At 41.2% G+C, this 12933-nt stretch overlaps 1 protein-coding gene across 7 annotated transcripts in view; it reads left to right on the top strand.

Annotated features, from left to right (window-relative positions):
* DISP1 (dispatched RND transporter family member 1) overlaps window positions 1-12933 on the top strand; it is an 89184-nt gene that overhangs the window by 38378 nt on the left and 37873 nt on the right. The window contains exon 1 of one of the 7 annotated variants that reach the window (XM_083829119.1): window positions 8128-8261. The exons of 2 other annotated variants lie outside the window; for them this stretch is intronic. The gene's annotated coding sequence lies outside the window, so the exon portion shown is untranslated. Of the gene's footprint in view, window positions 1-8127; window positions 8262-8423; window positions 8971-9046; window positions 9346-9394; window positions 9876-12933 lie in introns of those variants that run through there. 4 more of the 7 variants (XM_083829124.1, XM_083829125.1, XM_083829122.1 and 1 more) reach the window with 4 other exon arrangements.

Raw genomic sequence — 12933 nt, 5'->3', positions numbered from 1 at the left:
TAACCTGTGAGGAAGGAAGGGTGTGTGAGTGTCTTAGCATGTTAGCATGATATGCAGGCTCTTGCCTTTCAAATTATCTCCTAGCTTTAAAATTTCTCTAACTTAGCATGAGCATTCTGGTTCCTTTCTCTCCCTCCTTCCCTGTTCCCTACCCCCATGAAAAGCGTGGTTTGCTCGCGCTCCTTGCTTATATGCTAGTAACTGAGGAGCCTGTTTCCACTTCCCATACGTATTACTGCTGGTCCTGCCCTATGTCTCTCAGCTGTATTGGAAAACCGGGAAGAACACTGGTGGGTATTGCAGTCTCTTCTATTACCAGAGCCTCATGATGCCTTTTATTCATGGTGAGAAAAAGTGTAGCGGATATGCCATACAAGTATGAAGATACTGTAAGTATGTATGAAACAAGTATGAAGAAACAAGTATGAAGACCAAATCATCCAAAATTGATTGAGATGCTTTCCTTGAGGTTGTTTTCTATCTTAGTCTCTAAAGCAGACTCTTTGGGACAGATATTTTCTTGCTTTTTGAATAAGAATTACTCTGCACTTGGATCAACTAGTCCAAATTTTGGTTCGCTTTTCTCAGTTTATAGAAATCCCTGGTAGATTTATACAGAAGTTGTTTTGGAAAGGGCATAGTATGCAGTAATACCTTCTGACAAAGGGGGTGATCTTCCTCTTGCTGCTCGTCAGCTTTCAGTACATGATTGGGCCCTGAATTCTTGCTGGGAAGGTGAGTACCTGATGTGTACGTTGCTCAGATTAAAATAGGATCTGACTGGTGACTGTTAAATACTGTAGACTAAACAAGACTGTTCTGTTAAATAAGATTTAAAATTGTAAAAAAAAAAAAAAAAAAAAAAAAAAGGTTTTAATACTTAAACACCGCTATATAGGTTCAATGGCTGAGTAATAAACAGATTTGTTAGCTTTATTAAAATGAGCAGTGCCCATGCACTGGAACTGGTACGCAGTCCAATTAAGTGAGCTGAAAGGGAGTTGCAGAGGGACCAAACCTCTCCTAGCTGCTGAACTGCTTTGCAGCTGTTGCTGCACCACAAGGCTGCCAGCAGTCCTCAGCAGCTGCTGTATGCCTGTCTGTCTGGATTTGGAGGTGGGTTACTGGTGGTGACTTTGTACAGCTGTGGCGTATACCCAGCTGGCACATACCCAACCATTCTGGCTTGCCAGAGTATAAAAAGCTGTCCACAGTTTTACTCTGTAATGACCAAAAGTTATTAGTCGTCTCTTAGTTCCCATACCCCCGTTTCCTGTGCAGAAGACCAGGCTCAGCCCTATTGCTTCAGAGTCCTGGAGTATTTCATGTTCCTCAAACCCTAGCTATGGAAAGAAACAATGCTTGTAAATGTATTTCAGCAACTAATCCTCTTCTGATTCCTTAATTTTTGTGTGAAGAGAGTTAATCTGATACGACAACTTTGTCTAAGCAGTAGAGCCAAACACTGTTTTGACAGATCTCCTGGAAACAGAGCATGTATAATGCATTTTAAATTGGTAGTCTGTAGTAACAGGAAAAAGCAATATATTGTAACTGAATTGGTGACATACATCATAGATGCTGTAGTAGAAGCAATCAAATTGTAGCTTGATCTTGAATTCAATCTCTAAATAGCTATCTAACCATATTCACTTGAATGTAAATCTCAAGAGGGTTTGAAAAGTCTGCAAGTACATCATCGTAGATACCTGGTCAAAACCGGACATCTTCAATATAAAAATGGAGTTTGTCAAATGGCATCATATGGAGAAATAAGATTTCTTGGTTTGTAATACAATTGGAATGCAATTTTTGTACACCCTGTGCTTTTCCAAAGTGTTTTTTTTGAGTAGAGAATTGATCTGGAGGGTGTACAATTGGAGTTCTGTACTGACAAGAATGTAGCTCAGGACTGTGTGGCTCCAGGGAATCTGTGTATGCTACAGAAAACACCAGATCAGGTTTTTAAGATACATTCCAACATCCTTCGTTGTAATATTAAGAGGAATAGACAGCATTAGAAAAAGCATGTAGAAAAAAGTTACGTGGATGTTTCATAGTTTAGACTTGTCTCAAGGTTTCCAACTTAGAAAAGCAGATTAGAAATGTCTCAAACATGTCTCAAACTTTAGTGAGCAGCTTTGGAACTGATGTGACTTGTGTACGATAGGCAGTAATTGGAGTTTAGTCTAAACAGTGTGAAATCAGAGAGCCCCAGAGAAATCTGACATCTTCTAAAGGTATGACGGCTGATGCTGTGAAAGGTCTGTTTCTCGATTTATCTGAATGTATGAGAAATTCCCAGGCTCACATCTGTTTGCCAAAAGACAGCAAGAAAAGATTGACTTCACATTGCATGAGCTGTGTTTGGGTAACCTTCTGAAAGGCAAGCGGTCTAGTGAGCAAACATTGAGTTTGTGCTCAAATAACATTTTCTCTTGCCTTGTCTGTCAGGCCTTCATTAGTGTGTCAGAAAAGCTCACATCAAATAAAAACTTCTCTATGGGCTCCAGCAATATTCACTTACTCAAAACACTTGGATCTTTTTTTGTGAAGGAAAAAAACTTCAGTGCTTATTTCACTTTCCTAATGAGGAAAGGTGAAGGTGTGACAGAGGTTGTGTACAAAAGGAGAGGGAGCTTTTTTATGTTGTTTGAAGGTTTAGGCAATTTCTTTTGAAAATCCTTTGAAAAAAATACGTTTGTAGATACACGTTTGTAGATGTTTCTCTCCTCTTACTAAGCAAAGGAATAGCGCACTAGGTTGAAATTTCAATAGGTAGGAGGAATATTTCAGAACTGCAGTAACTGAACTTGCTCTTAAATAAGTACCTTTCTGTTTTTGCTGGCTGAGTAACTTTCTGATATCTCGGTGTTTATGAATTAGCAATACTTCTGCAGTTGCAATAAATACTAATGTTACGCTTTTAGTTTCCGTGAGACAAGTGCAAAACTATGGTTCCTATGTTAAAAGCAATTGATACCTTTTTAAAAAAAAATCCTTTTATTTTCAATACCTTGCTGTTCCCTGAACTAAGAACATAAATCTGAAAAAGCAACCTTTCTGTTGTAACTACTGCTATTTCTGTTTTAACTGGAGAAACATTTTATGGCCTACAGCTGTATGGATTCTTCGAAATGATGGGAAAAATGCAGTGCTTCGTTATTTGTTTGATTATAGACAAGTTAATGTAGTAATTACTGTAACAACATTGGCAAAGTGCATTTCTCCTGTCACTTGGGAAAATTTATATTGCAATAGTGACTTTCACTGTAATGCCAGGATGGTGCTTGTAATTTAAATACCGCTGTTGTAAGAGTGATAGAATTAGTACTACTTTTTTATGTCGTGTGTATATTTTATGTTCAGATAAAGTATTCTGTTAGTTTTTCCCTCCGTGGTCAGTCTGGCCTATTTTACAAGTGACATTCTACATGTGTGCACTTACGTAAGGTACACTTCAGTGCAGTTCGTAGTGGAAAAGGTACACCTGTGAGAAAGGAATGTGAATGAGAAAATGTAACTGTGTAAACATGTTTATGCAGCTGCATTTTAGTGTAACTTATTAGAGCTCTCTTTATGGGATAAAACTGTACCACTGAAGACAAGCTATTAAAAATTTCTCGGAAACATTGTAAGTTTTAGATAAATCAGAAAATATGCCTCTTCAGTTCTGCGTCCAGATGTGGTTGTGCTTCTTGAACAAGATGTCTTCATATTAGTATCTGGAAACTTTCAGATGCTAGTACAATTAGCTTGTGAACTTTCCACATTAAAGGATTTTGCAGAATATTAAATCTGTTTTTCATGGTTAATACACAACTCTTATTTTAGTGGTGTAAATAAATTGCTTAAATGTTCAATGTAGGGACTTAAACTTACTGGCTTTTCAAGATTTTTGTGTGATATGGGACTTCAGTTATTTTGGAGCCTCAGATATATATTTCAATTCAGAGCGAGTGTTGTGATTTGGAAACATGCAAAGTAAAACTTACCTCTATTAGATCTTCACTGAAAAATCATTTAATTCATGTTAGTATTTCTAGTATGTAAGTAGATGGAACTAGACAGTTTTACATCTCAAAATTCAACTGTAACATGACGTGAATAATTTTTTTCATTGAGATACTGAGTTTTAAGAAATACTGCTAGTGAGTCATTTTTAGTGGGGGGGAAGCCTGGAAAATGTCACCATCCTACTTTAAGAGCATTTAAAAAAATCAATAAAAATAGTTTAGAATCCCACTTTGTTTACAATATCATATTGGACTGACTTTTTAATTACATTAGGGACTGAGATGATATTGTCCTAGGCACTTTATGGACAATGAAAGTCACTCTTTGTCCCCAGAAATTTACTTCTGTCCTTTGACTTTCAGTGTTATTTGAGATGATGTGACCCGAAGCATCCAGTTTCCAGAATATTGAAAGAATGTGTTGGTATCTCTCATAGATGTAATCTGTAGAGTTTGAATCTCCCAATTACAAGTCAGAAGTTTTTTTTATCTTGAAAGCATAAAAACATCCAAGAACGAACACACACACAGTTACAAGTCAGAAGTTCTTTGTTTATCTTGAAAGCTTAAAAACACTCAAGGACCATCCCCCACACCCCAGCAATAGCATCTGACATCTCCCGTTGTCCCCTTTGGGTTTAAAGCTTTTCACTGTCTACACTTGCTTCCTCCTCAGCCTTTCTTAAGCATATCAATTATGAAAGAGCGTGATGAACTCAGGATGAGTGGAAACTGGAGAAGGACAGACAATTTACTTCACATCATCCATTGATCAGACAGTATTTCATCCTTGTGGAATTACCAGTCAGAAGGGAACGCTTAGTACTTAAAGCTTCAGCTATAGGGATATGATGATACTGAATCCACTTTGCTTATATTGCAACCTATATTTATATCAAAGCTTATCTCCTCTACTCCCTGAGGACAAATAAAATGTATAGAACAATGCCAGTGTAAGAGGAAGTGAGCTCCTATATTTAGTACTTTAAATTGTATCCCCTTCTATTCTTCATCCTGTATCTCAGAGAAAGAAACTCACAGATTTATGTACTTTTTTTTCACTTGTCTGCTTTTTCTCTTTAAAATATTGGATGGGTCGCACAGACTGTGAACAGACAGCGCAAACTCACCGTGCCAGTTTTGAGTTTCCATCACAGGAATACTGTCTGAACACAGCTATTTCATTTTTAGGCTCAGTTTAGGTCTAGAAGCAATCACACTTGTCTGAGACTGCAACCCTACATGTCAGTTTCTTTGCCACATTGCTTGACTTAATAGCATTTGGGAGCACTGTGTAGGCACTCAGATATCTCTGCAAAATTGTATGGTATGACGGGGCCAGAGCTGATCTATTAATTTCTGATGGGTCAAGCTGGCTTAGGCTGATTAACTTTCTCAGTACTGTGCTCCCTGGCATGGCCTCCATGTAGTCCTGTAATCTGGAAGTCCCAGTATGTGCCTCTGAATAATTAAAGTAGCTGCTTCCATTTCAATATTAACTCAAATGTTGTACAAAAATAGACCTTAGTATGAAAAGAATAGGGTTTTGCTATGAAAAGTATAGGGTTGGTTCCATAATGTATTTCCTGATGGTGTTGATTATTTTAAATGCTGTTTGGTAAACTGCTGACTGCAGTGCCAGACTGTAGCAGCTGAGGTGCAATAGCGAATGCTTTGTCCAAGAAAAATCACTAGTCAGGAAATTCTGTAAATGGATAAGAATTGCAATAAAAAATCATTGTAGCTGTAATAAAATGCTTGTGGAGTACATGTGCCACATACAGAACTAGTGCTGTCATTTTAACCTCTAATTAGCTCTTCTATTCCATTATTCTCTCCAATTTATTAGCAATTCAGCAGAATTTCTGCAGCACCTGTGGTGCCCTGTCTGGCCTTCAAGGATTTCAAAAGCCTCTGAGATTTTTCCCTGAGCACTTGCATAATCCAGCATCAATTTGTCCCCAGAGCACCCAGAAAAAGCCACCGGCTCTCCTCTTAAAGTTTGATATTGTCAAAGTCCTTCAGCCTCTTCTGAATCTCTCTCTAAAAGAGACTGCTGTGACAATACGCATCTGTGATTGATGTCACGTTAAGCTCAGAGGCATGTGAAGGTATCCTGCCAAGAGAAGGTGCAGAGAATAGCTGAGGCTTCAGTGTTGGAAAAGTGGTAGCTCAGTAGCAGCTCTTGCTTGTGGGCAGCCCAAGCTAGCAGAAGGGGATGGTGCCTGTTGGCCCTGCCTGATGTCTTCAGGAAAGAATTGTGATCAAGACTGCCAGCTCTTTGCAGCTTGTTTGAATAGAAGAGCAATCAGACTTCATACCCTGCAACACAGTCTCAGCCGTGCTTTGTAAATACAAGTCTAAGGTAGAATTCACTTTAGGCTTATCTTTTCATATATTATACAAACTATAATTCAGTTGAAACTAATATGGTTATCCTCATAACAGTATTTTAATTTTTGAAGGATGTACATAGAATTCTGGGATCTATATTACTATTTCACTAGTATTTGATTTTATACTGAAGTTAAGCATACAATGAAAAATGTTACTTTAAAACCATATTTTTTTTTAACTGATCCTTATGGCAAATTATAAGAGATGATTAGATTGATAAGAGATTGGAATGATAAGGTTATAAGATTATATAATTATAAGACATATCATCTTGAAGATTAATTCAGTCAAACTTTATTTTGTTCATTTCCTTACTTGTGCATGATAAGGAGTTGAGAATTCATTGTATTTGATAGTTGTTGCTTGTAAAATGTCTTGACAGGTACCTAGATAGGTAAGAACTTGCTGGTGGGTTGAGGAGCATTATGTTGACTTAAAGCAAGACCGAATTAGTATTGCAGACATTCTGTAGATTCTATGCATCTATGCATTTCCAGATGGTGGATGGCATAGTGTTACTCATTTATCTTCTCTAGGCCTCCGCAGATCAAGTCTGACATCCTTGATCTGTCTTTAATCATTCTAAGTTCTTCCATCCTTTCCACCTCCCCTGTTTTTTTTCCTCTGCCTGTGTTCCACATGGTGCAGAGCTTGGTTTTATTTCCTGATCATTCATTGGCAAATGAAGTAAGCACTTGATGTCACTGGAGATGCAGAGGGATACGCAGCAATATTAAAGCTGAATGTAGCACAGAAGTGGATGATGAAGGGTGTATGATGATGCCAAAAATTGGGAGTGTGCCGGTGGGCGTTAAACAAGGTTCTGGGGGCACAGTGTAGTATATGGGGAAAAGATTTCTTCTTGTAACCACTCACAGTGTTGAGTTTGCTTTTCAGATGCTGTAAAGCCAATAATTGACTAGCTCTGTAACTCAAATATATGATAAAGTATTCAAATCCAATTTGTACAGGAAACATTTTATTAAGCGTAACCTATGAACATACATTATATTTTCACTTTACTATCATCCCGGGGAACAAAGTGCTTGCAGTAAGCTGATGAGCCAAGATATACTAATGCTATTTTGTGTAGTACATAAAATATTTAGAACTTTAATAGATTGTGATCCTTTGGATTTTTGCAGTACTCTTCCTCCCAGATATTGAAGCAGGGAGAAAATGTTAATGAGCCTTTTGTAACTTCTTAGAGGTAGTTAGCAATTATGCATGATACAGTATCAGCAGTGAACTGATACAGCAATATTTGCATAATTAAGAACTTCATTAATATAGATTTGAAAAAACTGTAGAAGTTTGTGACTTTGGAAAAGTAGCTTTGTCCAGTAGATTATTCTTGTGATACTTCTAAGCATTTATTATGTATTTCAGATATTCAGAAAGCAAATACCATACTGCAGTCCTACTTCCAGTTTGTTCTCTGATTTAAAGCTATATGTCTTTCAGTATTGGTATTTTATTCAATAAATATGAATTCCTTGTACAAACAGTCCTGGATCATTAGCATTGAGTGGCTCTACATTGGTGGAAAGTAAGTTTTCTATTGGAGAATCCATTAATGTCAGAAAAAATGTTCTGTATACAATCCCGATGGGGTGTGGGGGGTGGAGAAAGGTCAGCTGATGCCAATAAAATTATTTTTGAAGGTGAGAAAGGCAAGCAACACTGAAGGCAAATTTAAGGGGAAAAAAAAACTGGGGGAAGCAGAGCAGTCTTTCACCACCTGTTTAAGACTGGATCCAATGAGCAGGAGGGACCCGTCTTGTGTCAGAATTGGACCAGAGCTCCTGAGGTCACTGTGAGGGAAACTGAGTGCCAATGTTTCTTTCAGTAAGTTTTTTTTTTTTTGCTTTAGAGTTTGCATGCTTTACAAAGGTTAAAGATGCTTGTGAATGTGAAATTGCTTTTACTACAACTGTATTCTTTGCTCTACCAGCTCAACCTGACCCTGAAATCAGGGCTCCTATATTTAAGTGGAGGGAAAAGAGGGCGCTTCAACAAAGCCAGCCTTGAGTGGATTGGGATGTGCTTCAGAGGGGTGGGGGACTAGATTATACGATTTGTATCAGGAGGATGCCAGTTCTAAGGTTTGCTTCAGAGATACTCAGAGCTGAGGAAAAAATGGGAGCTGCCTGGCAAAATCTGAGGCTTGTGAGGTTTTGTAGCTAATAGAAACATACCCCAGTAGAGCAGGTTCAAACCTGCCCCTGGCATTTCCCGTAGTACTGTTTTTAAAAGCTCCTCGTAATACAGCTCTGCGCATTCAATGAGCACTGTATTCCCCGCTGTAATACACACTGAGCTCTTTCCAAATGCCACACGCTGCTTCGTACTTGTGGGCCTGGAACTGGGAGGTTGGAGCTCCCCAGGCGTGGTGACCTCTGGTTAGTTGTGGTGGTGTTTTCGTTGTGATCTGCAAGCCAACAGGCTGCATCCTCTGCTCATGAACACTTCACCCTTTTAGCATCTGTAATAATTCTGCAGTTTTTATTTATGAAGTCATCAAGAACCGTATCTGAGGAGGAGGGGGAGGGCCGAGGTAAGCTCAGAAAGCGCTTTAATCAAGTTACAGCGGGCGCAGCTCGGCGTCCCGCTTCCCTCCGCTCCCTCCTGCCTGCTCGGGGCCCGGCTCCGGACACGGCCGGGAAGGGCGGAGGCGGGGAGGCCGCGGCTCTCGGCAGGGCCGGCCGTGCCCAACGCCGCCTCACGGGGCGGGCAGGGGGGCGCCGGCGGCTCCCGCCTCGGCCTGGCGGAGAAGGGGAGGCCTCGCCCCGCGGGGGGCCCGGCCCGGCCCCGGCCCCGGCTTCGGCTCCGCCCCGGCCCGGCCCCCCAGCGCCGCGGCGGCCGCCGGCAGCTCGCTGCCCGCCCCGGGCCGCGCTCCGCTCGCCGCTCGGCCGCCTCAGCCTCCCCTGCGGTAAGCGTGGGCGTGGGGGGGGCCGGGCGGGCTCGGCCGCGCCGCGTCTCGGGCTGCGGGCGGCGGAGCTCGCTCCGGGGGAAGGCGTGAGGGCGCGGGTCGAGCTCACCATTGTGCGCGCCGAGGCGCCGCTTTCTCGTGCGAGTAGCCCCCTTCGCTCGCGGAAGGCTGCAGCCGGGCAGGAACGCCTCGGCATGGAAACAGCCCTCCCGTGCCAGGCGCTGTCGGGGCACACGCTGTTGGCCCGGCGGTGCCCTCAGCGCAGCTCGGCGAGCGGGCGCTGAAGTAAAAGCAAGGCGCGCGTGGAACGGGAGCGGCGCAGAACCGTGCTAGCACGCGTAGCTTTCGAAGAAAACCGCAGCTGGGCTGGGTGCGTGAGGCTGCCTAGCTGTGCTTCCCGTGGCCCTGCGTTTATCGGCCAGGTGTGCCGCCGGCCCGCCTGCCTACTTGGTGGGCCTCGGCTCTCTTGCCGAGCACTTTGCTGGTTTAGTACGCGGCGGTTGTGAGCTCCTCGGTGCTCCCGTCAGAAGGTGAGGGGAAATGCTGTTATTAGCAACAGAGCCCTAACAGATTTTCCAGCATAGCTCTCAAATAGGAGAACAAAAGACCTGTTTCTAAATAGATAGTCAGGAGTTTTCTTAACCGATTACATAACGTCATAGCGCGGTCAGGATGATGACAGAATACAGCTCCAGCTATGCCTGAAGAGCATTTCTTTCTGTCTCCGCTTACAGCTATAGTATTCTGAATGGTAATCCCATAGCAAGATGAACTAAAAATAAAGGTTTTCAATACAGCTAATACCTTTTACATACAGAAAGACATATATTTCTCTCCTCTCTGTGTAAACCGGATTAGAGCTGTTTTGGTTCAGAATATTTGCAGCTACAGAAACTTAAGTATCTTTCACGTGGTAATGGCGAGTCAGTAAATTGAGTAAATAAGATTTAGTGTGATGAGAGCCTACCAGTTGTAACCGATGTTTGGGTTTTGTAACACATTTCCATGCTCTTAAACTGTGCTGAGGTATACCTGCTTTCCAGAGCTGTGCGCTCTTTTCTTAAGTAATGTGTTTTGTTCCAAGCATTTCTGTCTGTAGCTGTATCTCTTTCCCTTTCCAAAACTCTGATTATGTATGTGGAGCTTTCTCTTTTTCATTTTTTTAATACATTTTTTTCCATTTTCCCTGTGCATATATGTTTAAGAATTTTTAAATGAAACTTAAAGGTTGTACGAAACTTGTGGAAGAGAATTTTCAGGGCTTCTTGTTGTTACTTCTACCGACAGCTGAATTATCTTCATGATGAACTCTGACTTCAGGACGACTTTGTAGTTGAAGCACTGCAATTGATTATTTTTTTTTTACACAAAGGTTGGCAAATGATTTCTGTAAATATTGTTTTACTGTTTGTGCCAGGAAAAGTAACTTCAGCTTAAAAGCAAAGTGTATTTCTGAAGTTCTTGCAAAATCTTTCCCACCCTCGGCAGTCTTTTCCAGCTCCCTCCCCCACAGCTGGTGTGGGGGGGTCATTTTGCGTGCCAGCGCGGCAACACTGATTCACCAGTGCCCATCTGTAGCATGAGCTGTGGTGCTGGCATGGGGACATCTGGAAACTCCCTGTCACGGGAATTGCAATTCCTGAGCCAGCCTGCGATGCAGGAAATGAAATCTTGGTGTCTCAGGTTCGAGACAGGACGGCTTCTTAGCAGGTCAAGCTGTTGGGAGGAATGGAAGAATTAACTTTTTTTTTTTTTTTTTAATCAGTGGGTTTCAAAACCTAGTCAAAATGAAAATGGAGGAGGAGAAATTTCCATTCTGCAAATCTCTTCTGCTTCATGACTGTATTCTAACTACTACTGCATGGCAAAAATGCTTAGGTGGCTGAAAATCTGCTTAACAGGGAGACATTGAGAAAAATCTATATTTATAGACTGCTCAGCAAATAAACTGACGGTAGTTGCATTTCTCAAAAATAGGAAGTGCATTGTATCGATCCTCGAAGTAGTTTTGTTACTAAGTATATCGCATAAACCTGCATGATGAGGTTTAGAGATTGTTCCAGAAGATAAAAATACTTACATATGTGTGTATATATAAAATATACTTTAAATTCCTGAGAACGAAGTGGAAAGGACGGAGAGTGCATGTGTTCTAGTAAGTGTCTGTGTTTTGTGTAGCGACAGCTTTTCAGGAAGACACAGTGGTTAACAGCTGAAATAGAAAAGCAAGAGGCAGGGTATTGAGAGAAACCAAGCACCACATATGAATGCATAGGAGTAAGAGCTAGAGAATTTGAAAAATGTCTAGCTGAGAGCCAAATTGGAGATCAACAACCATAAAACATTAAAAAGCTGTTTGTCTTGCTAAAGAACACTGCAGTGATAGATAACTAGACGTCTCCCATAAAAACCAATATCAAACACCAGGCACCACCTGTTACTTCTGGGAACGCTGAGAAAAAGCAAAGCTGCAAGGAATTCTGGTGATGTGAAGGAGGAGGAAACCCTCCTTAGAGGGGCTGTGCACTGACTGGCACAGCAACCGAGTCTGGAGAGGGTTTACGCTGAGACTGCACAACCCATTTGCCACATGAAAAAACGTGTAGCCGCTTAAGAGACTGTAAGCCCGTTATAATATTTCGTCTGGAAGGAGACTTAATAGGTAGCAATGGGATTGTTAAAACGTTGCTTATTTTGAGAACGCACTACTTGTGGAGTTAAACTGCTTCAGATGAACTTTTGACATGAGAAGACTCCTGCCCCCCGGGCTTCCCTTCAGACATAAGCTCACGTCAGAACCGTTGTGCTTTGTAGCTGACGGGTCTGGAAGGGCCAGAAAACCTGGACCAGTTCGGTGGGCTGGGTGGCATGCTGCTGGTTAGAGCTGCAAGGCTTTTGATAACTTTAAAAAGAGATTTCTGTTGTGTCTTACCTTAAACGAAAAGAAAATAGTCTTATAAAGCACTTTGGTTTTATTTTGGCGCAAGATGCGGAGTTTTAGGGTACATATCTTAAGTGGTTAAAAATACCAAGAATACAACAGTGAACTTTTTTCATCTTCTAACAATCTATAAATTATCTATGCTAATATGCTAGGCTATACTAAATTTCCACTACATCATTCCCTCTTGAACTTGCACTTCTGTCATTCTCAATTGCAGGCCTTATGAGTCCAGATGGGATTTGTTGAACCAATGTTTTTTTAAGTCTTTTTTTTTAAAAAAAAAAAAAAAAAAGCTTTAAAGTGAAGAAAAATCTTTCAGTTGAAGCCAAAGGAACAGGTGAACTTAATCCAAGTCTCAAGTGAACACGCTAGTTAGGGAACACCAAATCCTACATAGTTTCAGTGTGGTACAGCATTACTTTATTTCCTGAAGGGCTTGCAATGCAGATGGCAGATGTCTGCTGGGTAAGCTGTGTTCGTTGTTAGCTCTACAAATAATAGAGGGATTACTCCATAAAACTGTCACTACGTAACATTGCCTCTGCAGACTGTGGTACTTTCCAGATATGACACTCTTCCAAACTTATGGCTGAAGTGCTTTCTTAGCAGTTACTGTTATCAAGCATCCAGTAATAGTGGGTAAT

This window comes from Anser anser, assembly GCF_964211835.1.
Source record: "Anser anser genome assembly, chromosome: 3".
Classification (NCBI taxonomy): domain Eukaryota; kingdom Metazoa; phylum Chordata; class Aves; order Anseriformes; family Anatidae; genus Anser; species Anser anser.
Note: the sequence above shows the minus strand (reverse complement) of the source record. Positions and strands in the feature narration are given on the sequence as shown.